The following is a 25246-nucleotide window of genomic DNA, read 5'->3' as shown; positions in this document are numbered from 1 at the left end:
TTCAAGATAAGAATTAATTCCTGTACTAAGAACAAGCAAATATTAGTCATTTCCTTCAAGAAATGATCTTGAACAGAACAGAAGACTGGAGAACCTAAAAATACTTAACAGGGAAGGAATAAACAAGAAATGGCTATTATTCTCCTCAAGCATCACAAAATAGATCATGCAGACAGGAATGGACAGGCATTTTAATGGAAGTGCACAATCCTCTCAAGCTGGGGAAGAATGCACCAGAAATAAACCAGGGAATAATTAGAGTCAAAATCTGCTTTTCATTCTTAATAAAAGTAGGATAGTAAACAGCTTAGACCTATGATGCCTGACTACCTATCCATCAGAGCATATACAGACACCTGAAATACACAGTCATTAGTTATTTACTTTCCTTAATGCCCTATCGCTGAAACTTTTTTTCAAAGAACCACTCAGAAACATAGATTGTTATGGACTGGAAGGGACCTCTGGGAATAACTGAGTCCAACCCCCTGCTAAAGTAGATTCCCTACACAGGAAAACATCCAAGAGGGTTTTGATTATCTCCAGAGAAGAAGAATCCACAATGTCTGGGCAGCCTGTTCCTGTGCTCTATCATCCTTGAAGTAAAAAGAATTTTGTTCTCATGTTCAGGTAGAACTCTTCCAGATTGTACCCACTGTCCCTTGTTCTGTTGTTACACACCACTGAACAGAGCCTGCCCATTAGAGATTTATAATTGTCTGTATGCTGTTCTCCATGTTGGACAGCATCAGATCTCTCAAGTTTTCTTCATAAGAGACGTTTTTGTATCACTTCTTTTATATTAAATACTGGGGGGAAAGCTCTGTAGTATTTTGCTGAATTTTTTTAAGTCCACAGAAATTTTGTTACTTTTATAACTTGTTAAATATTTATATGTGCAGTGGTGGTTAATATTCATTAATCAAGTCACTCGTTCACTAGAATAGAAAGCACTTGAAGGTGTGTGAAGGGCAGAAATGAACCGGTACATCACATGCAGTAACTACATCACACTGAATGTTTAAAGAGAGGTTTAAAGGCATAAATGTTTCAGTGGATTAGAGAGTCACAGACTGTGGTTCCAGTTCATAACATGAATTTAAAAGAAAATAAGTGACCTGAAGATTCTTTACAGCTTCTTCTATCCTGCAGCATTTTTTGCGTTGTAAGGGAATTTACCTTAAGGAACCAATTCAATGATAGAACGTGGAGACTACCAGTTCATTTAGTCTGCACTTAAATCAGGGTCAGAGGGTGATGGTCATTATATGCATTAGTCTAGGAGTATCCTCTGAATGCCGCTTGAGAATCAGTACAAGGGAAGCAGCTCTAAAAGCAAAGAGCACCTTGCTGGCACAGACAATAAGGTGTGGCAGGCTTTAATAGGTACTGAAGGCTCTGGCTGTAACAGCAGCAATGGCTCAATCATACTGGGGGGCAGGGACAGGACATGACTGGACAGGATGGGAGCATTTCTCCATCTCCTTTTCCAATAATATTTTGGAAGATTGATTTAGTATTTGAATTTTTTGTTGTTTCCTCACAATTAAAATTAATAATAATCCCAGAATTAAAAAATTGCAGGGGTTGGAAGGGATCATTGAGCCTCAAGAGATCATTGAGCCCAACCCTCCTGCTAAAGAAGGTACCCTACAACAGGTCACACAGGCAGTCCTCCAGGTGGGTCTAAGTATCACCATAGAAGGAGTCTCCACAACCTCTCTGGATAACCTGTTCTAGCACTGTTCCAGTGTTCCATCACCCTTACTGTAAAGAAGTTCTGCATATTAGTAGGAAACTTCCTACATTCAAGTTTTAGGTCATTATTCTGTGTCCTATCACTCCGCACCACTGAAAAGAGCCTGGCCTCATTCATTTGCCTCCCACCTTCCCTTAGATGTATATAAACATTAATCAGATCCCCCTTCAGTTTTGTTTTCCTCAGACTGGACAGACCCAGGTTACTCAGTCTTTCCTTTCTTCTCCGTATGGGAGATGCTCCAGGCCCTTAATTGTCTTTGTGGCCCTTTGATGGACTGCTTGTAGGAGTCTTGTCTTTTTTAATGAAAGGATCCCAGAACTGGACACAGTATTCTAAACGTGGCCTTACTGGGGCAGAGTAAGGGGGAGAATCACCTCCCTTGACCTGCTGGTCACACTCTTTTTAATGCACTGCAGGATATCATTGGCTTTCTTGGACACAAGGGCACACTGCTCATGGGGAACCTGTTGTCCAGAGCTCATCTCTTGCTCAGAGACATGATTTAGCAGAGGGTTGTTAGAGTTAGGGTAGTATGGTTAGGTTATGGTTGGACTCAATGATCTTTATGGTCTTTTCCAACCTGAGCAATTCTATGATTCAATGACTTTATGATCTACAGCAGGTCACCCCCTATCCTGAACTGATGCATGCCATTATTTCTCCCCAGGTGCAAGACTCTATCCTTAATCTTGTTAAACCTCATCAGGTTCCTCACTGCTCAAGTCTCCAGTCTGTCCAGGTCAACAATCTAACAGTCCCCCTCAGATATCTTTGAACTTATGCACAGAACATTGCCCAGAGCAGAAATACGCCTCTCATTATTGAGATTTAAAATATATATTCTGGGAACCTATGTGATTCTATACTAAGCATTTCTTCTGGCTCTTTAAAAGTGTTTGATTGTCAGGATGGACAATAAAGAACAGAAATGGCCAAAATCACTATTAATCAGCTTCTGTAGACCAAGCAATATTTACTCCGTTTGAGAATTTAATTCAGAGCACTGTAACACCTTGACAGAAAGGCAGAAAAAATGCACATGAAAGCTCCGTGGTCAGGATGTGTTACCATACCCCTATCTTTGATAGAACACTTCTACTGAATTACTTTGAAAATGAATTTTCCATCAACTCTTATGTTGTGGGACACTGTATCACCAGGCCATTTAAAGGGCTGACTCACAGCAATATAAATTTAAGGATTCCTGACTTATTGTAAAACATAGCATTAGGATAATATAAGTAAGTTCAAAGACACGGGAAAAAAAACAGAAACATGCAAGTTGTACTATGATATTTTTTCCCTTACAGAATAAATATTCTTCAGGCTTGCCTATATCTAGAGCATCTGTCACGTTGCAAAATGTGTGTGATTGGAGACAGACACGTGACATCAGATCATGTCTGAATTACATTGCTAGTTTTTTTTGAAGAGCTGATAGTTGTCAGCCATGCTGCTACTTACACTGTGCAAAACACAGCCTTGGCAGAGCAAGTACAATTGTACAATAGAACAATGATCATTTACTGCACTGCAGTGTTTCAAAGGACCTGGAACTTCATGAGGTGCTGGAAAAACATCAGTGCAGAGTTTAACTACCCACTGCCTAAGCATTATAAAAGTACAGCACACCTGTCAGTGTCTGTGTCTGTAGAGAAGCCAGTGTAATATACAAGGAGACATAAAGAGGTGTTGGATTTCTAATCTGTAAAGCTGATGAGCTGTATAAGGATCTTAACAATGGAGACTTCTCTCTCAATTTCTCTCAGCTGATATAGAATCTCATTTTGTCAGAGGGCTAGCTGCAAGGATCAAATTAATCTCTCAATAATTAACAATACTTTTGTTGTTCAAACCATCTGAACTTTCTTATTATTTAAAGACAACTATAACTCTGTTCTTCACTGAGCCTAGCTGTAAAATTGTCAGGGTTCCCTCACAGTCAGTATATAGAGTCCTTCTAAAACACAGAAGGCAAGCTAGATGTCTGTAGTTCCTTGGAGATCCTTTCCCAGAGCATCACAGCTTCTTTATTCAGCATTCATTTTTCTGCTGAGTTAATTGCACAAGGGTTTTACTTGCTCAGTCCTCAGAATACCACTTTCCTTTGCATACATAAAAAAGCATAAGTCACAGAAGTTGTACATACAAATAGTCTCAAGTTAAAATAGGTTGCAATTAGTTTTCACAAATCTGCTATGAACATAACTGCTAAGAATTTGATCTCCCTAACAGCCTCCTCTTCAGTTTTATTATCCTTCATCTATTTATTCTCTCATAATCACACAGACAATCAAAACTTCAATAGACAGGTAAAGGCCAGAAGGGTAAATAAAAGTATCTCAGTAAAATATATTAATATTTCCAAGATGACATGACACAAAGGATATGGATGTCATTTCTGTAATATTAGATCTGTGCATAATTATTGATGGCTATATCCTATTCTCTGATAAAGACTTGAAATGAACAAGAGCTATTTCTGTGTTATTGCCTGGATCTTATTTTTACTGTTTTTTTCATCTATGATAGGTAGATCTGGGCTTTCCTTTGTTCATATCATTTTGTTTCTTCTTTTGGTAGAAGAACAAGTTAACAAGTCTATTCTTCATTGCAAATTGATGAGCTGGTCTCTTCTTGACTTAAGACTCACTTGAGCATAACCCTTTGGGCATAGCAATACATAGAAATGCAAATTGCGCACAGTCTTTTCCTGTATTTCAAGTGAGCTCTGTAGCCAAGGTATGCTCTCACATTCTAACTAAAGCCAGCTCTTCAACTTTGCTACAGAGTAGCAGATTGAAGTTCAAATCTACTTAAAAATATTCTTCAGATAACTGTTGTTATTGCTGGATTTACTCCTTTTTTTCTGCTTCCTATATCACTGGAGTAATTTAGAAGTTGTAGGTTCTCTGCTAATCTTTTATAAAGTAGATATCACAGATATGTGTGTACTCTACTTTTCAAAAATTTAAAAATTTAAAAAAGGTTGTGGTTGTTGAGCTTTTGTAGAACTATATATGTCATATGGAGAATACTATATGGTTACTACAAACAAAGCATACTATTATTTTTATCAATATGTACATTCCTCAAACAGCTAGTAAAAATATGTTGAGTTCAAAAGTTTTTAACTTTACTCTTCCAGTCAAAATTTGTATTCTTTAGACACATTTATCTGGTGTTTTAGGATGCTGTATTGTTACATCAGTCAAAAGACTGAGTAACATTCAAAGACATAATGTTAATTTACGAGAATGTGTTGTTGCTAGAAGAGGCTTGCATGAAGAATGGTGAAGAATATAGAATATCTGAACTAAAAAACATGAAATGGAAAACAACAGTGAGCTGATGAGCAACTGTAGTGGAATGAAAAGGTTCCACTGAAATCTACTAATGTGTCAAGATAATCTGCTAAATGGTAGGAGCTGACAAAGAATTATCTTCCTGAACTCTTCATTACCAAAAAGAATGACCACGCATTTATACATATACACACAAATGGGTATAGAAACTATGTTTCCAAAATCAGAAGTGCCAATGCAATGTTATGCCTCCTAGTTGGAAGTTACAGCTAACAAGAACATGGAAGAATACATTTTGCTCAGGGAATTAAAAAAAAAACACTTTGAGTAATCTCATGCGTGTAACCCAGACAATTGCTAAAGATTTGGCTGAAAAGTCTATTCACTTGTTGAATTGCCCATGTGATTTTCAGTTCATTTAAAGAACAGTCATTATCATTCTGAAGACAGAAGATAATGTTGGCACAAAAAAGATATTAGCAATTTCCTGCCTATTTCTTACCCTTTTCATGTACCAGTTTTCCTCTGGAATTACAAAAAAGATACAGCTAAGAAACAGGAGAGCAACACACTCAAGAATGTAACAATGCATAGCTTGTTCGCTAAGGATAAGAAAAATGAAAGCGGAATTTATTTAGAATTATATTTTGCCTTTTGTCCTTTCTGTCCGTTAAAAATTGAGGACAATAATTCCTATCTGACATAAAGTGGATGCAATCACCTGAGTGATGTGAAAGGTATGCAAGATTCATGTTGTTATTTTCCTGATAGTGTGGCAAACATACAAGACAAAGACAACTCAAAGCAACTACTGCAAATATTTTCAGACAATTTTAAATTTGTCTGCAGAGAAGTACCAGAGGACAGGGGGAAAAAAAAAAAGACAGCAGAGGGCCACAAAGATGATTAGGGGCCTGGAATATCTACCCTTTGAGGAAAGGCTCAGAGACCTGTGACTTCAGCTGGGAGATGAGAAGACTAAGGGAGATTCTTAGCAGTGTTTATAAATATCTACATGGCAGTTATGAGGATGAGGCCAGACTCTTTTCAACAGTGCCCAGTGACAGGTCAAGGGGCAATGGGGACAAAATGGAATGCAAGAAATTCCATTTGAATATGAAGAAATACTTATTTACTGTGTGAGTGACAGAGAACTGGAACAGGCTGCTGCCCAGAGAGGTTGAGGATTCTCTTTCTCTGGAGATATTTAAAGTCCAGCTGGACACTGTTGTTGGGAATCTACCAGTGGGGTTGGTGCAGAAGATCCCTAGAAGTTCCTTCCAACCCCTACAATTATGTCATTCTGTGAACCAAGGTCATCTCCAAGAATTGGTCCACATATGTCTCTTTCCAGATATTTTTTTTCAAAATTTGAGTATTAAAACAAATTTTGATAAACAGAATGCTAATGAAATATTCAGAACCAATTATCTGAAAATTGACAGTGAATTTAACCTTTAAATACAAAGAAATACGTATATAAAGACAGAATTATGCAAAGTGGCATTAAAACTGATAAGCAGTAATTTTGTAATTTCAGTAGCCTAGAACTGTGTACACTGCCAAAGAATGCTGAATATAATTTGGTTTATTTTAAAAAATTCAGGACAAATGTGAATTCAGGAAAATTTCCTTACATGTGACTCAGGGAGTTTAATATGAATAATTTTTATTTTTAGAAATCACTGAGGTACTTAGAAAATATGAAAGATTTATTTTTATTTCCAAAATTGAATCATTTAAATATAAATTATGACATAGCAAAGGGACTTCTTTTGTTAGACTCAAAAATGGAGTTAAAAAAAAATTACTTTTAATGTGATGCTACAAATTCAGAAAAAGAAAGAAAAAAAACTCAAATTTGATTCTTCTGATTTTAACAAAAAAAAAATAGAAAAAATATGCATGTATTAAACAATTAGAATCATATGATTAATGTTCAATAATACAGTTGAAGCCCTTCCTCCCCAAAATACTGAATTAAACATAAACACTAAAAAATATGTCATAGAGTGTTATCTTAAAGACAACCAGCAAGAACTCTCATATACATTTATTCCTAAGAAAATTACTAGAAGTTGTCTACTATCTATTTTCACCTGGACATGCTCAAGGTTAAGGTTTTTCAGAGAAATTTAGCAGTCTGCCAGTATGAACTTTTTTTGCAAAAATCAAACCTCATTTCGCAGTTCTCCAGCCAGCATGAATACTTGAGTTTGGATAGAAGACTAGTTTTAGGAATGCAATGGGAATGTTTCCTTGTCCTTAGTGGTACGGAATATGGACACAGAGAGCTTCAGCTACTCTCCAACTGACAGTAAGTGATGGTAAAGGGAAACAACCTTGACACTTTCCTATTTCCAGATTAAGGAAGGCAGGCATAATGAAAAACAAGGTTCACCCCTCTGAAGTGCTATAATGTGCTAAAATCTCCTTCTCACCAAGAACAAGATTAGAGAAGAGTCTCCTGGGGCTGTAAATGGAATGAACTCATTTTAATTGCACTGTATATAGAACTTAAGTGAAGAGAGCTCAGAATTATTTTGAAGACAGGTTACTTCAGCTCTATCATTCAATTAATGTAAAATCATTCTGGAGAGTGAACTCTGTTCAGTCATGAATGAAATAATCCAAATAATAGAAATTTGTAATTTTAAGGTTATTTTTTTCATAAGGAGTGGTTCACTGGTTAAGTGTCCAGAAAGGTTTGCTTACACTTTCCATTCTGAAGCTATTCCTGCCCCTTAGTTTGCAAACCAAGTGAGGTATACTTATGGTGAAAAAAAAAAAAAAAAAAAAAAAAAAAAAAAAGAGAGAGAGAGAGAGAGAGAGAGAAAGAATAGCTCATTTTTAGCTTTATTCCTGCTTTAATTAATACTTTTAAAACAGTTCTGTTACATCAATCTAACACTACTTCCAACACAATTTTAACTCTATTTTTTCATATACTGTATTTCCACAACATTCCTTAATTCCTTTGTCTTGTGACTTTAGTCAACTCTCAAGTTTTCACACTTCAAGCACCTGCTGTGAAGAAACTGCAGTGTTTTAAAATGTTAGAAGCTTCATAAACTTGATACAAAAACAACAACCAAAAAAAACCACAAGCAGGTCCAAAAGCAATTCTGATTAAATACTAGCTGAAGACCTGGTGCAAAAAGCACACCTTTCTTAGTAGGGAAGTTCTCTGTAGCAGTAATTCTGCTGCCATGCACAAACACTGAAACATTACTGTTGGAAAAGATAACTAAAACCATCTAGTTCTACCATCACAGAGCAAACTGAGACAAGAAAATAGTGTAAAGGCTTTGTCATGTTTGTCAAGGAAAACATTTTCCTACCTAAAATACTGGTAGCAGAAATGTGTATCTGATGATTAGGTCAATTTTCTTAAGCTTGATATAAACAGCTTTTTGTTTTCTGTTCAAGCAAGAAATGCTCTTTTTTCTTTCAGGTATTATTTCACATTTACTAAGCATTATGCCCATACTGTGTCACCTCAATTCAGCTGCACCTGTTATGATGTAAGCTTCAAGACAACAAATTAAAATAGTTAATCAGGTAGTTTAGGTAAATGACACTTGATGCCTGTTCTGCTTCTTCTAGATGTTGTGGTTGACACACTGAAAAGAAACTAGGGATTTGGGAGAGCACTTTTAGGGGACTAAAAGTGGGACTCTTAGAGTTTTTTTTCTTGATTTTGGTGCTCCATGAAACAGGCAAGATCATGTGGAGAAGAAAAAAGAAAAAAACAACAAAACAACAGATGAGGACTAAAGACGGTGCTTACAAAGCAAGTTTGGAAGAAGAGGGAAAAAAAAGTAACTTCAATAATCAATGAGAAAAGACCAGAATGACCTTCATTAAGAAACAGTAAGTGATTCAGATGTTTGAGACAATGAATATTTAAAAAAAAAAAAACAAAACAACAAAAAACAAAAAACCCCACACACAAACTGAATAAAACAAAAACAAAAAATAATACCTTATAAGACAAGAAAGAAAAGATTTCTCTAGAGAGAACAGTGGAAATGAATGGACTTTCAAAACTAAAAGACAGAAAAGGCAAATGACAGGAAAATTCTCATGAAGGTCAGACATTATAATTTCTACAGCTTCAGAAAGAAAAGACACACAAAAGCATCTGTTAAGAGAATCAAAAAGAGATTCACTCCAAGTAAGGCTAGAAGCACAGAAATAAGGAGGGAAATTGAAATAAAGTGATGGGAAAAGAATGAATACAGGGTAAAAGGACACAGTTCAGAGAGAAGAAGAAGGTTACACTTGGTCCAACAAAAATGTGGTTTAAGTGAGCTGAAGACTCACGTGTTATCCCTAAGCAGAAAGTGTATTTCTCCCACAGCTTCACTATTTGAAAGTAGCTACTAGATGCTTTTGAAATCCTTCATAGGCTTGTGTAAATAAACCAGTTGGGAACTGGAGTAGATCCATATTAAGCTGACTCTTCAATGTTTTTCATGGATGGTGATCCTCAAAAACAGAAAATTGGTCTGCAGTACTTGCATTCTGTTGAGGAAATCTCAAACAAATACTTTGCTGAAGCACATGACTGTGTAAGCATTGGCAAAAAATATGCCCATATATATCTATGGAAACTTCTTACCTACTGCTACAAGTTTCTATATGATTTCTTTAATAGACTACATTGCCACTGCATTTTGTCATTAAGATAAAAGCTAATGACAAAGAATGAGGTTTAATGAGTCTTACTGAGGCTTATAAAGTGATAGTGGGGAAGGACCCTTATGCCTCCACAGTAAGAGCTGCCGCAATCAGCAACAGCAATTACCTGTAACAAATAAATCTCAGAATCACAGAATGGCCAGAGTTGGAAGGGACATCAAGGATCATGAAACCCCAACCCCACTGCAACATGCAGGGCCACCAACCTCCACATTTAATATCAGATCAGGCTGCCCAGGGCCCCATCCAATCTGGCCTTGAATACCTCCAGGGACGGGGCATCCACAACCTCCTCTGAGCAGCCTGTTCCAACACCTCACCACTCTCTCTGTTAAGAACTTCCCCCTGCCATCCAACCTAAATCTTCCTTCCCTCTACTTAAAACCATTTCCCCTCGTTCTGTCATTATCTACCCTTTCAAAGAGTTGATTCCCCTCCTCTTTGTAGGCTCCCTTTAGGTACTGAAAGGCTGTAATGAGTTCCCCCTCAGCCTTCTTTTCTCCAGGCTGAACAAGCCCAGATCCCTAAGCCTGTCTTTGTAGCAGGGGTGCTCCAGTCCCCTGATCATGTTCATGGCTCTCATCTGGACCGTCTCCAACAGCTCTCTGTCTTTCTTGTACTGGGGGCTCCAGACCTGGACACAGTACTCCAGATGGGGTCTCACATGAGCAGAATAGAGGGGGACAATCACCTCCCTGTCCCTGCTGGCCACCCCTCTTCTGATGGAGCCCAGGATACCATTTGCTTTTTGAGCTGCAAGAGCACACTGCTGGCTCATGTTAAGCTTTTCATCTATCAAGACCACCAGATCCTTCTCTACAGGGTTGCTCTCAAGGACCGCTCCTTCCAGTCTGCATGGATGCCTGGGATTCCTCCAGCCCAAGTGCAAAACCTTGCACTTTGTGTGTTGAACCTCATTAGGTTCACCCGGGCCCACTTTTCAAGCCGGTTGAGGTCCCTTTGAATGGCATCCCTTCCTTCCACCATGTCAACCACGTCACTCAGCTTGGTGCCATCAGCAAACTTGCTGAGGGTGCACTCGATTCCATCATCAATGTCATTGACAAAGATGTTGAAGAGCACCAAACCCAAGACAGACCCCTGGGGGATGCCGCTCATTACTGCCTGGACATAGAGCCATTGATAACCACCCTCTGTCTGCGGCCTTTCAATCACGCTCATTCCTCATGTGATCAAGTATGTCATCCAGGAGGATCTGTTCCATGCTCTTCCCAGGCACAGAGGTGAGACTCACCAGCCTGTAGTTCCCAGGGTCCTCCTTGGCCCCTTTCTTGTAAATGGGAATGACGTGACCCTTCCTCCAGCCATCTGGGACCTCACCTGACAGCCACAACTTTTCATATACGATGGATAGTGGCTTGGCAACCACCTCAGCTAGTTCCTTCAGAACTCTGGAATGCACGCCATCTGACCCCATAGACTTGTATACATTCAGTCTCATGAGGTGATCTCGGACATGCATTGCCTTTACAGTGGGGTGGGATTTACAGCCCCGGTCCCCATCTAGAGGTTTAGAGATCCAGGGCTCAGGGACATGAGAAATACTGGAATCCTGGCCGCCAGTGAAGACCGAGGCAAAGAGCTCATTCAGTATCTCAGCCTTCTCTTCGTCCGTTGAAGCCTGTTCTCCTTTTACATTTACCAAAGGAGGTACACTCTGGCCTGTCTCTTCTGGCCAAAGTATCTGTAGAATGTCTTCCTATTTTCACAGCCCTCGCCAAGTTCAGTTCTGCCTGTGCCTTGGCTTTCCTGATCCCATGACTGCAAGTCCAGATGGCATCCCTGTATTCTTCCCAGTTGACACACCCTTGTTTCCAGAGCTTGTACGCACTTTTCTTTGCCCTCAGCATGCTCAGCAGGTCCTTGCCAAGTCATGCCGGTTTTCTACCTCCTCTGCCCGCTTTCTTATTCAGAGGGACGGAGAGTTCTTGTGCTCTCAGGAAGGCATCCTTGAAGAGTAGCCAGCTCTCTTCAACATCTTTGTTTTTAAAGAGAGCATCCCAGGGGATCTTGGCCAACAGTCCATTGAACAGCTTAAAGTTTGCTCTTCCAAAGTTCAGGGTCCTGACGCCTCTCCTTGCCAGGTCCACATCCCTTGAGATCATGAACTCAACCAGGGCATGGTCTCTGCAGCCCAGGCTGCCTCCAACTTCAATGCCTTTAATGATCTCCTTCGCATTGGTGAGCAGCAAGTCCAGCAACGCTTCACCTCTGGTAGTCTGTCCAATATCTGAACCAGAAAGTTATCATCAATGCATTTCAGTAGCTTCCTAGACCTCTTGCAGCTTGCCGTGTGGTCTTTCCAACAGATATCTGGATGGTTGAAGTCCCCCATTAGGACAAGAGCCTATGAACATGATGCTTCCCACATCTGAAGTGAGCCAGCCTTGTCAACAGTCTCCCCTTGATCAGGTAGCCTGTCGTATATGTCTATCGCCAGCTGGACTTTGTTAGTCCTGTCCTTAATTCTAACCCACAGGCTCTAAACCTGCTCCTGACTGTTTCTCAGAGGGAGCTCTTCACAGTCTTTGACATAGATGGCAACTTCTCCACCCTTCCTATTTTGCTAATCCCTTCTAAAGAGCCAATACTCCTCAGTGGTGGTATTCCAGTTATGGGAGTTATCCCACCATGTTTCCATGATAGCAACAAGGTCATAACTTTCCAAGCACATCACAGTTTCCAACTCATCCTGCTTATTTCCCAAGCTGAGTGTACTGGTATAAAGGTACTTCATCTGGGCTTTCCATCTCACTGCCTTTATAGAAGATCTAGGATCCCCTAGAACAGCAGCATCCCCAGCATCCCCCTGCCCCAGTCCATCCTTCTGTACTCTACCGTCTTCACCCATCAAGTTTGGTACGAGCCCTCGAACGACCCACTCAATCCTAGCGGTCCTCATTTTGTCCCCTTCCCCCATCATACCTAGTTTAAAGACCTTTCAATGAGACCCACCGGTTCCTCAGCTAAGATCCTCTTACCCCTCAGATACAGGCTACTTCCATCTGCAGCCATTATGCCAGGTGCTGAGTAAATTGCCCCGTGGTTAAAAAAACCAAAATTCCTGTGTTTGCACCAACTTCTACACCATTTATTTATGAGAGTTGATGCTAATAGCTGAAGTAAATGACTATTTTAGTTCTGTGTCAAAAGGAAAATTGAACATGAGATGTAAGTGGTACTTTCTTAATTGGACTTTAAAGAGCTTTATGCTAGTAACTCAAACTATCTATCCATTAATCAAAGTATCTAATCCATGCTTTTCTTCTCTGATTATTCTTGTCAGATCTTTCAGGACACTGATGCATGGATAAAATTATATTCAGTTATACAAAACCAATTCACCTCTCGTATTTTGCTACACAGTCTAAACTATCTACTTTATTTATTGCATATTTGAAGGCAGACTCTTGTCTGAACCTCTGCTGCTTTAAAAGAAAAATGACACTAATTACATTACATGATCTTAAAATTCCCAGTTAACTTTAAAAGGCATACAGTGTCTTTTCTTGACATTTAGAAAAATATTAATTTCTTTCACAATATAAAAAAGGTGGCAAGACATTTAAGGCACTCAGTGGGATTTACTGCTCAGTATACTCCACTACTATTTATTATGCAATTTAACAATCTGGTATTCTCACCTAATTCTGGATCTCTGAAATGTATTTGTTTTTATGAAAGCTAGATGCCACTGTTCATTGATTGGCTTTTTATCTTTGTTAGAATTCTATGTTAAGGTGAGAATAATTCTGCTTATTACTCTTTTAAAGATCAGATTAGCTCAGATGTAAAAGCTTACACCTGCCCATTGTTAGCACCACCCTCGTAATCTGCTAAAAACCTGAGATACTGGAACCTTGAGAACTCCAGTATGCCTTACCAGTCCTGACCAACTGTATGTTGGAACTCCATCCACACACTCTGTCCATGACCAGGATCCCCATTTTATTTTAGCCTGAGGTCATCGATATTGCTGTAGGAGTGCTATTCCTTAGCCCCGTCTCTGGACTGCCTGATGTAGCCTTTCTTCCACCTATGTCTTCATTCTTATCTCTTCCTGCTTCTGACTGGGCTCTATGAGTAGACCTTAAATCTGAATCACCAGTTCACCTAGTTAGGATTTACTGATGGACCCTGTTATTAGCACTCAGCTCTACTCATTCTGCTTGGGTGCTGCCAGTGAGGCTACTTCCACAGCTAGGGTCACTTGTAGTTCCTGACTTTATGAAGTTCCAGTTGCTTCCTACTAAGAAATGACCAACCTTGCTCCGTGGTCATCCACAATACAATTATCTCTAAGTAATCATTCTTCAATGAACAACTTTCTTGCAAAGTACTCTGTTTCCCTTATCATAACTAATGATGTTTTTAGAAAGAGAAGGCTAATTTTCTTTTTTCTTTTTCTTTCCAATTCTTTATATAGCTATTGCCTAGTGCTCTTATGACTTGAATATGAGACTAGGCCTTTGCTCCATAACTGCTTTTTTTGTTATACAAAAATAACCAGACAGAAATCAAAGATACTGAGTGGATTTGCTTTCATAAACGTCAGAGGTTCCTGTGAAAACCATTTCTTTCTAGTGTAGTCAGAGTAAGACACCACCACAAGTTAGAAAATCAAACTTTCTATCTCTCCAATGTTCTCTAGCCCATGTTAAATTTGATTTGGCAGCCAATATCTATTTACAAGGTGCTGCTGTTTATGAAAGACCCAAAAGTATTCATAGATTGTGAATCTCCTCCTTTCAAGTATGTTTAAAGTCCCTATATTTAACTGACGTAGCCAGAAAATACAGATGGAAGTTTGCAGACTTTTTTTCTTTAAAACAAACAAACAAAAAATACCCACAAAACATAATTTGTTTTCATTTAATGTCTTACTCACCCATCACTGAATGACCTCTGAAATAGTCAGTAGCTGAAGTACATCTGAATTGACTGCTTATGTGTTCATATCTATCTTACATTAATACATGCATTTTCTCTGTTCCAGTTGTAGCAAATAAGAACAAAAGCTCATTTCAGATATTTCAAATGAATCATCTTTTTGTCATCTAATTCATCCCCCTGCCACTTCATGATTGTTCACCACAATCTATTTTTTAGTGCTTTCTTGATAGATGATTTCTTCTGTTGTAACTTTTGTGCTACTCTAATTCATTTCCTTTATTGCTGAAGACAAAGACACTTTATTGGCGCACTCCTTTCACTCAGTGTTTTATCTGGCAATTTTTGCAAATACATATTTTTCGCAAACTTTTGCTAGACTTTAAACAAAGATTTTGGTGCAAGTCTTTGTTCATTTAGATTGCCATGCATTGCACTGTCAGCTCCAAATTTCATTTCCATGCCATTTTTAGAATCCTAGTCTTCTGAAGTGAATACCAAAATTCCCATGAATTTACTGAAAGGATGATTTTACCTCATTTGCCTTCATTTCAACAAAGTAATTGTATTTTAATTTAAGAACTCAAATACTAATCTCATGCTTAAATTAAACAGAGCACAATGTAATTGTGACCAAAACTAATTGTTTAAGTAAATTAAGATCTGCAAATGTTCTTCAACTGCTATTAAATTGTATTTATTTATTATTTACATAATATACTAGCCAGCATGTCCTGGCCAGTAGTGTTTCTTCTCTTTGTGTTGCTCTTCTATTTTTGACTGTTATTCAATGTAATAATTCTAGTTCAGCTCAAGAGTGTCTTTGAAGAGTGCACTTATGTCACAAATTTAATCCAACATTTATTATTAGTTATACCAACACTATGAAGTCTCGGCTCTTATGTAAAAGACAGTTACAAAATTGAGTTAGACAAAGACAGCCACATACTTGAGTGTGAAATCCTTTTTATCTTCTTTTTACTCATAGAATATGCTCCTATAGAGTATGGCTAAGGTTAATGGCCTTAACCCCTTGTTTTAGAAATATAAATAAATAGAATAACAGCTTGCTGTCTAAAGTCATTCATTTACTTGCTGAACTTCCTCCAGACAACTGAAAATGCTTTTGGCGTTACATGACAAGACATAAATTTTATATATGACCTCCCTTCCCACTGTAGTTAAGAGTGATGACAGCACTCAAAGGATATTGTGAAATACAAACATCTACATAGCGGTAGTTATTTTTTGGATTTTTAAACTTACAAACAATTTTTATCCATAGCTCTGCAAACTCAGTCTGCATCTTTCAATTTAGCTGATTTCTTTGCCAAAATACTCTCTAAAGATCTGTGACAATAGTAAGGATAATATATTTTTCTATCATGTTCATGATAGTGTCTCCTTATTCTATGCTAATCTCCAAAAGAGAACAGACATACAGTGACAACAACCTCAGTAAAGTGACTAACTAAAATACAGAGATTCAGGCAACGTTTAGGTAGTTGTTGAAATTTTTCTTATATTTCCAAAGATGTTTCTAATGGGCTGGCAATCATGCTAAACAGAGAATCATAGAATCACCAAAGTTAGGAAAAGGCCTCCGAGATTATCTAGTTCACAGGCCCAAGCTTAAACTCTATTTCTTTGCTAATACTTAATATTCTAACCCAAGATCTTGGCACTTATGGCATGGAGACATAGAAAGGAGTCTGCATTTCACTTAGGATTAGACCAATCAAACTATATTCAAAAGGAAATCAGGCCAGGCAGATAGACTTGGTAAACAATTTTCCTATCACTCAAATCCTCATTTTCACTTTGAAAGCTTTCTCTGTCTTGCTGATTCTCATAAGTTTGTCTGATTTAAACTTCTGAATTTTGGACTACTACATTCTTCCTGTCTTTCTATCATAAAAACACCCTAAAACTAAGTGTAAAATAGAATGTTGGCTTCTACAGCTTTTTTCCAAGGTGTATATCAAATTTTATCAGAGGAGGAGTAAGATGCCCTGTACAGACATGTTACACAGACATGACCTTTGGATCAGAAAAGAACACAGATGCTTTAAGCCCTCCTAAATGTGCTCCTCTCTCTGCCTGAGAGCAGACATAGTGTGCTCTCATACATCTCATCAGAATACATAGCAACTGAAATATAAAATCTAACCTAAGGGTGAGTATATATCTGAGGTCAGTGAATCCACAAACTGAACAAAATTCTTGAAATCTGTTAGGAAAGACAAAGAACAATTGTTGTGGGTAATTTTTCTTGTATGTCTAGGCAAAGACTACATTGACTGTTGTTAGCTCTTTCTAGCAATGGCCATAAACCTGGTCTATGAATGGAATACTGACTAGTACACAGATTTACAATATCAGAGAATCACAGAATTGTAGGGGTTGGAAGGGACCTCCAGAGATTGAGTCCAACCCCCCTGCCAAAGCAGGTTCCCTACACCAGGTCACACAGGTAGGCATCCAGGCAGGTCTTGAACATCTCCAGAGAAGGAGACTCCACCACCTCCCTGGGCAGCCTGTTCCAGTGCTCCATCACCCTCATCGTAAAGAAGTTCTTGTGCACATTTGTGAAGAACTTCCTATGCTGCAGTTTCTGGACGTTTCCCCTTGTCCTGTCTCCACTCACCACTGAAAAGAGTCCGGCCTCGCCATTCTGCCCCCCACACATTAGATATTTATAGACCTGGATCAGGTCCCCTCTCAGTCTTCTTTTCTCAGGGCTAAACAGACCCAGTTCACTCAGCCTTTCCTCATAGGAGAGATGCTCCAGGACCTTCACCATCTTTGTGGCCCTCTGCTGGACTCTTTCCAAGAGATCCCTGTCTTTTTTGTACTGGGGAGCCTAGAACTGGATGCAGTACTCCAGATGAGGCCTCACCAGGGCAGAGTAGAGGGGGAGAATCACCTCCCTTGACCTGCTGGCCACGCTCTTTTTAATGCACCCCAGGATGCCATTGGCCCTCTTGGCCACAAGGGCACACTGCTGGCTCATGGCCAACCTGTCGTCCACCAGGACACCCAGGTCCCTCTCTGCAGAGCTCCTCTCCAGCAGCTTGGGACCTGTACTGGTGCATGCAATTATTCCTCCCCAGATGCAAGACTCTACACTTGCTTTTTGTTAAACCTCATCCGGTTTTTCTTCGCCCAGCTCTCCAGCCTGTCCAGGTCTTGCTGAATGGCAGCACAGCCTTCAGGCGTGTCAGCCAATACTCCCAATTTCGATATGCTTTAAAATATGAAGAATTACATGGTGAAGAATACTTAGGCAGTTGTGCATGCACACACTGCTCTTGTTAGTTCTAATCATTTGCCAGATCCTAAATTCAAGGAATACTTACCAATAGAATCATCCTTTCCTGAATTCGAATAATTACTTTTCTCACTTCACTATGACATAATTTATTAACTTTTTTCAAGTTTAACCTATGCTAAGGAGACACAGAAGTATGTTGCTTTTGCATATTTCCTGCCTTCAAATGTGTACACTTATAACTGGATTAACTTCTTTGAAAGCACATATTCAAAAATACTTTGTGAAATATGAGTAACAGAATTTCTTTTACCTGCCATTTACAAATGTACAAATATATTTATCAGAATTTAGTCCTGCTTCTTTTGTTTTGTTTTGCTTTGTTTTTCCATTTCTTTTTTTTTTTTTTCCCGAAATATCAGTATGCTATAAAACTATTTAAAAGCACAGGCAGAAATTAAAACACTTCCTATCTAGAGGCCTGAAATACTTTGGTATGTGAATGTGAGGGAGGAGGGAAAAAGGCTTTTGATAATGCTCAGGAACTACAGGCACCGTAAAATCTGTTCAGTATTCCAAAATCTAGTCAAAGCATTTTTCAGTACCTTTTCTTGATCATTTCAGACTCCCTGTAAACATCCGCATGGTGTTCTAGGTCAGTTTTTTATTGCTCCTATATAGTCTTGATGTTTTGAGCTACTTGGTATTCTCGACATCACCAGAACTTCTAAATGACCTAGCAGTTCTGCTAAGACATGCCTGAATGAACAGAAGCAGATGAACAAACAACCTGTATTTTTGCAGTTCAGCTTCTGTTCTATCCACTGTAAGATTACACTTCCACTAACCATGAAACTAAACTTGGACATTTGTGTTCAGGAATTATTCTCGTGCTAAGATAAACCTATTAATGCATTTAAAGTATTATATATCCCCTAATTCTTTGAGGTCAAATACAAATTTCTAAAATCAACAGGAATATCATTGTTTGTACTGAGACATGAGCCTTTCACAAGCTGATGACATTTATAGTGACTCCTTGTTCTTTTGGCCTTCTGAAGTACTAATGAGGACTTAGATACAGAAAGCACCTACACTTAAATAGCGCACATTGTCCACAGGCACACACTGACGACCAGCATAATATTGTCCACATGAACCTACTCTCTGAGCATTCACTGTTTTTATCTGTAAATATTTCTTCTGTGCTTCATAGCATGGTCTTTTCTAACTTACTGAGAATTGATCCAACTCTTGACAGTCAGGTTTCCAGGGAATTTCTTCAATAAACCAATACTTTGTTTACTTTTCTAGTGTAATAGCATGGCAGAGGCTGAGGCATGCAAGATACTTCAGGTGGATTGTTCATGCAAAAACTACTACTCTTTAAAAGCATTGCTTAAGATGACAAATACCATTTGAATCTGATTTTTAGATTAGGGTGAATCTGAGCTATGTTCTGAACGTGACAAACAGAATGCTGCAGGCTCAAATGCAACAATGAATGGAATATATTTTTAGAACTGAAATGCTCTAGAAATTGTTTAAGGACTACATTTTGTCTTATTTGGTAAGATGTAATTCATTTTTGAAATTTACAGCACATTTTTAGTTGCTCTTATGAACTTGTTATTATATGTATTTGTTTTTACTCCCATTAACCATCTGAATAGAAAAAAAAAAACAACTATCAGACTAGTATTCTAAGTCAGACCTTTTTTCTTATTGAAGTGTTAGCTGTAAAGTATACAGAAAAAAAAAATCTGTAAGATCCTTCTTTTTTTTTTTCTCCTTTTTACTGTCATAAGTGCATGACACAGTATCTGACAGGAAGCCATTCACACTGAAGTTTAAATAATACTGAATTAGCTACTTTAAATGCTTTTGCCTTTTTATGATCACTGAAACCTGTCAACCTTTCTCTGCTCACTAAGAACATTACTAATTTAGGTCAGAATATCTTGGAGTCGATAGACAAGTATGTTATGGTTGCTATTTTTATATGATAAAAGCAGTATTATATCATCACTGAAAGAAGGTCTGCGTGTATAATGTCTGAGTCAAAGGACATTTAACATGGTCTTTTGCTGGTGGAATGGCTCTCTCAGATAAAAACCGTTCTTGCATCAATTTTACTATAACTGAGGATGTCTATCCTAAATAAAAAGCAAAAATCTTTGTGATGATAGGAAAATCTTTCTTCTTTGAATCCTATATTTCTCATCCTTTCAAAGCATTTATTTTCTGAGAATAGGTAGGAAGGTGTTATGATAAGATTTGATTTAAAAAAGAAAGATATTTCATTGTAAGACAACAAAATGTTTCTTGGATGATAGTGATGCTCACGTGGTACTATTATCTCTCCTTCTAAAGGTGCTCTGCAAAAGATGGTCACTTCCTGGATCAATTTTCTGTTAAGTTTATCTTCTTTTGTATTGTTCAGCAATGAAAACAAGAAACGATAACCACTGGCATTCTTGTGGACAACGTGAATCCTTACTAGCCTGCACCAGCATCCTTGGTCACCACAAAGCAAGCAAGCAAAAGAACAGGAAGCACCTATGCAAAGGTATAGGTTCCGCAAATGGGTATGACAACCACACCTGACTGTTTACTTATGAACCTATACAACATTTATTCATGGTACATCAAAGAACACAAAGAACAATTACTTTCTTATTACTTTGAAATTAATGAGTTAGAAGTAGAAAACCTACTTATGAGGCTTCAGTAAATGTATACATTGCAAATTTTTTATTATGTTAGAAGGGTAGAACAATGAGTAATATATTTCAACTAAACCTGTGAAAGGTTTTCTTTCTTAAATGCTCAAAGAGGGCCAAACAAGAAAGGGGCAGATTTTTTAAACAGAAGTATATTGCCACCATTTTTAATCCCAAAGTTCTCATTTACAAACTAATGCATTTCCACTTTCTGCAGACAACTTTCAACTATCTACTCTTTCACTGGGAATTTGATAGCTGAAATAAGATTTTCAGATTTGTTATATAGAACATTATAGTGTTTCTCAGTTTTCAGTATCTGCCCAGACTCTGTCTTCTGAATACTCTCTAATCAAAGAATCATAGAATCACAGAAGAATCACAGAATAGAACCGTAAAGGCTGGAAGAGACTAGAGCTAGAGCTCATCGAGTCCAACCCCCCAAATGTCAACATTGCATTCACAAATGGGCATTCTTTAAGCATACGAATTCATTCCACAATTTTTAGTTATTGAGATATTAATAAAAATGAAAGTAAGAATGATTCTGTAAATAATGTGATTCCTCTTTAATAACAATGTAACCCTTACTACACCTTACAGTATGAATAACATACTCCTTACAAGGGTAAGGAAAAATGTAAAGCATTCCTTTTCTAACTCTCTCTTCTTCAGAAGTAAATATTATTTTAATTCCATCTTAGATAAAAGGCAATACTTATAAGAAGTCGTTTTAAAATGGTACTTCTAAGCAGATCTTTCCTGCTTTGTCTTCTCTTTATTATGAACTTAACTTTTTTAGTTCTGTAGAACACAGATGAGCCTCTCTAAAAAAAACAGATTCTGTGTATTTTCCCCACTTGCTGGACTAAAATATGCAAAATAGAAAATATTCCTCATTGTTTTTATTGTTTTAATTATGTAACAACTGATGCTGCAGAAAACATTAAATACATGACTAGAAAGATGCCCTCACCCCTATATGATGAACAAAATATCTGTCATGGAATACTGCGGAAAACTGGATGTTGGAGGGCATGGCAATATCTGGTAATCACAATAGCCAAGAATTTTATAATAACATGGAAAGAATCACTGAATGGTGAATTTGACTACACAATTGTCAGCAATTGTAATTGATCCCAAGATACAAGAAACTCAGAATAAGCAATACTCGAAAACATTTTTTAAGTGAAGCTAATTGAAAATTTTCATGAGAGCTATGCTCATAGGCTAGATAGAGCTAAATTTTACGAAAACTTCCTTCCAGAGGTAATATTCTGACACATTTTCACCACCTCACCAACGGTTTTTGAGCTACGCATTTCTCAAACCGAATGGCACTGAAGATATACCTCCGGATTGCGGTTAATGCACTTTCAAGGAGTGATATAAGCTTCAGCTTTCAGAGGAAAGTCTTTACCTAGCATTACCTTGTATTAAACATCCTATTTCAGCAAAAACCTTTGGCTAAGATATCAGATAATAGAGCACATCACCATTTAGATTTATCAGATTTTCAAAAATATTATAAGGACTTATCATTTGATAGCTTTACAGTCTTCCTGGTGATCACTGGTACATTAGATCTTGACTTTTGTAAACTGGTTATTCTGTTCTTTATAGAAGACAAGTGTGCATAGATAGATAAGATCATTTTTAATACTGTATTCATATTTTTATAACCAATAGTAATGTCCATCTTATCCTCACTTGCTGAAACAAAGATCTTTTTCATGTATACCGAAGTAAAGATTTTCAGTGAAATTCTATAGCCTTTAAAAATCATTATGTATCTATCATGTGCCAGTTTGATTCTATGGTCTACTGTGCCTCAGTTAAACTTGCTATAGCACATCTATTTTTCCTTTTTTTTTTTTTTGTTGTTGTTTTACTGAATGACAATTTCAGCATATGGAAGCAAATAATTCTAAAATGCCAATTTTGTAATCATTTACTAGCACAGAAATGTAGCACTCAAGTCACTAAATATTTTTATAATAATGCAAACATGTATTACATGTTTATATTCCTCCCTTTTTTTGGAATAAAAATAGCTTGCACTGAATAATGAAATCCATTTTGAAGTAGAAAATGTAAAGGATTACCAGCACAGTCACTGTAGCATTTATCAGAAATATTATAGTATTTGTATTATAAGTAACAAAATATTGTGAATGTTATTAGTTCTTTATAATACAAGCTGTACTGCATCAGATTTTTCAATATTTATTAAACAGGGTTACAATATATTCCCTCCTTATCAAATTCAAATTTTGCCCATAGTCAGAATAACCTGAAAGATGCAATAGTTCCCTTCAGCTGAAGATTTGCTCTGTATCTGATGAATTCTCTCCTTATAATTAAGTTGTCATAGCAATACATTTTTAATAGTACTGATCCATAGGCCACTAATGTGCTAGAGACAGAGCTGTTGATATTTTTTGGCATGCAGTTAGGCTAAATTATAGCTTTAGCAAGTACACAATTATCAGCCTATCTGCACTAGCAGAATTATGTGTGGTAAGAGTTAAATTAGGCCAAAGTATTATCTGATACACACAACTAACATAGCTCTATACAAAACTCTGGACATCTCAGCTTAAGAAATTCAAGGCAGAACTTACACCTGATTTGTTTTAAACTTGAATGTTGAATGACTAAAAAACCTAAATAATTACACCAGACTAAGCAGAATGAAAAGCTAATTTTTTTTCTTCACACCTGCTGCTTTTGTATATTGGTACTTACATGGTGCACCCAGAAATTGTGGAGAATATGCACTGAAAATGGAAAATCACAGTACTTTGCTGACACTGCTTTAAGATCTTCAAATACATACATAAGCAATTAAAGATATTTGTCAGGTTTCAGAGTAACAGGAAGTCATCTTCCAATAATTTGGACTGTATGTGTTTATTGTTTTCAAGGCCTTATCACAAGTGTTAGCATTCCTGCGTTTATGAGGTTTCTGCAAAGCCTTTGACATGATCCCTCATAACATCCTTTTCTCTCTAAATTGGAGAGGTGTGGATATGAAGGATGGACTGTTTGATGGATTAGGAATTGGCTGGCTGGATGCAGCCAAAGGGTTGTTCCAAATGGCTCTGTGTCAGGGTGGAGGCTTGTCACAAGTGGTGTCCTTCAGGGGTCTTGAAACTGGTGCTCTTCAACACGTTCATTAACAACACAGATGATTGTATCGAGTGCATCCTCAGCAAGTTTGCAGATGACACCAAGCTGAGCGGTGCAGTCCATACACTGGAAGGAAGGGAAGCTATCCAGAGGGATCTGGACAGGCTGGAGAAATGGGCCCATGAAAACCTAATGAGGTTCAATAAAATCAAGAGCAGGGTGCACTTGGGTCAGGGCAATCCCAGGTATTTATAAAAGCTGGGGGAAGATCTCCTTGAGAGCAGCCCTGCGGAGAAGGACTTGGGGGTCCTGGTGGACAAGAAGTTGGACATGAACTGCCAATGTGTGCTTGCAGCCCAGAAGGCCAACTGTGTTAAAAAAGTTTAAAAAAGGGGAGGCCAGCAGAGAAAGGGAGGTGATTGTCCCCCTTCACTTGGCTCTTGTGAAGTCCCATCTGGAGTACTGCGTCCAGGCCTGGGGCCTCCAGTACGGGAAGGATGTCGAGCTCTTGGAATGGGTCCAGAGGAGGGCCACTAAGATGATCAGAGGGTTGGAGCACCTCTCCTATGAGGAGAGGTTGAGGGAATTGGGATTGTTTAGCTTGGAGAAGAGAAGGCTCCAGGAAGACCTCACTGTGACATTCCAGTGATTGAAGGGAGGAAATAAACAGGAGGGGAAATAGCTGTTTATGAGGGTGGATAGTGACAGGACAAGGGGGAATAGTTTTAAACAGACAGGGGAGGTTTAGGTTAGATATCAGGAGGAAGTTTTTCACTCAGAGGGTGGTGACGCACTGGAACAGGTTGCCCAAGCAGGCTGTGGGTGCCCCATCTCTGGAGGCATTCAAGACCAGGCTGGATGTGGCTATGGGCAGCCTGGTCTGGTAGTTGGTGACCCTGGACATAGCAGGGAGATTGAAGCTAGATGATCATCATGGTCCTTTTCAGCCATTCTGTGTGAGAAGCACACCTGCTGAAGTCAGACTTTAGAAGCATGCAAGCAGGAGAAAGGTGTGCAAATGCTATACATTTTACTTACACCAAATTTCTCTGTCTCATATCATGAGTGATAGCTCTTATTAGGGATCCTAATAATCCCTAGCTGGGATTATTCATTCCACAAAATCACGATGTCTTCCACTAAACTTTGTGAGAGGCTTCAGTCCTAGTGAGAGGCAGAGTTGGTTAGCCCATATGTACAGGCAAAATCTATAGGCTGCATGTTTTTATATAGTTTCAAAGTAGTTCAAATCAGTGTAGTTAACTATCTAGGAAATACAACTCTAGAACAGCACAAGTCTTTCCTGGTCTAAAAGACTTCTTACAGTAAACAGAAAGAGACAATAGTTGCCAATGTTTTTCTCAATAATTTGCTGTTTTTTCTTACATAAGGCATAGTTTTCAAGACTGTTCTAAAGAATATTAAGTACCTACTT

General features: G+C 38.1%; 1 protein-coding gene across 1 annotated transcript in view; it reads right to left on the bottom strand.

Annotated features, from left to right (window-relative positions):
- Window positions 1-25246, bottom strand: part of STS (steroid sulfatase) — a gene marked incomplete at its 3' end in the record, with an annotated part of 81026 nt that overhangs the window by 1120 nt on the left and 54660 nt on the right. The window lies entirely within an intron of this gene.

This window comes from Tetrao urogallus (assembly GCF_951394365.1).
Source record: "Tetrao urogallus genome assembly, chromosome: 1".
In the NCBI taxonomy this organism is placed as follows: Eukaryota; Metazoa; Chordata; class Aves; order Galliformes; family Phasianidae; genus Tetrao; species Tetrao urogallus.
This window is presented reverse-complemented; position numbering and strand designations above follow the sequence as displayed.